The sequence below is a fragment of the Meleagris gallopavo genome, chromosome 1 (assembly GCF_000146605.3).
Source record: "Meleagris gallopavo isolate NT-WF06-2002-E0010 breed Aviagen turkey brand Nicholas breeding stock chromosome 1, Turkey_5.1, whole genome shotgun sequence".
In the NCBI taxonomy this organism is placed as follows: domain Eukaryota; kingdom Metazoa; phylum Chordata; class Aves; order Galliformes; family Phasianidae; genus Meleagris; species Meleagris gallopavo.
In genome coordinates this window covers 167136030-167136882 of record NC_015011.2, presented here as the reverse complement: position 1 = coordinate 167136882, position 853 = coordinate 167136030, and the positions used below count along the sequence as shown (strand labels likewise).

The following is an 853-nucleotide window of genomic DNA, read 5'->3' as shown; positions in this document are numbered from 1 at the left end:
TCTTGACATGTTAAAAAGCATCAAGCCTGTATGTTCAACTTGCTCTTGCTATTTCAACAAGCTATGGGACCCACAAGGAAGATCTCAGGAATGCCATAAATTACATATCCTGTGGCTTTCATCAACAAATAAATAGTGTTTGAGTTTACTCAAGGCGCTGGCAAAGTGCTGGGTTAGAGATTCCTGAAAGTATCTGTCTGCCAGATGATGCTTCCTCACACAGTTAGAACCAGACAATTTCTTGTCCTAGAAAAGCAGCCTTGTGAATTCCTTTCTGTTGCAGGCTGCTACATCTGATTCACCCTCTAGGTCTTCCAACTGTGCAGAGATCAGCCGTAAATATGCTTGGAAGCCTAAATACAGAATCATAGAATGGTTCGGCTTGAAAAGGACCTTAGAGATCATCTAATTCCAACCCGCTGTTATGGGCAGGGTTGCCACCCACCAGCTCAGGCTGCCCATGGCTCCATCAAGCCTGGCCTTGAGCATCTCTAGGGATGGGGCATCCACAGCATTCTGGGTAGCTGTGCCACTGTCTCAAAACCTTCAGCTTTTTAAAAATTCGATTTAAAAAATTCATCCTTGCACAGGGGTCATGCTAATCTTCTCTGAATCTTTCCAATTGCAATACTGTACCTTCTGCAGAAGTGCCAGAGTTGTAGCTGAAAGCTATAAGCAAAAGAGAGAGATGTCTCCTACTAATAGAAAAAAAAAAAATTGCTTTTTTTTTGCTTTAGGCCTCTGCTTTTGAATGTTTGCTTGCAAACCTCGTCTGCAGCTCTGAGGATGCTCCTGCAAGTCTTTTCCAGCCCTGCAGAGCAGACATAACCCTTCTGTCTGGCTTCGCTGCTCA

The 853-nt window shown here is 44.0% G+C and overlaps 1 pseudogene; it reads right to left on the bottom strand.

The window, feature by feature from the left end:
• Window positions 1-556: 556 nt before the first annotated feature.
• Window positions 557-650, bottom strand: LOC116216227 (annotated as a pseudogene).
• Between the last annotated feature and the right edge of the window lie 203 nt (window positions 651-853).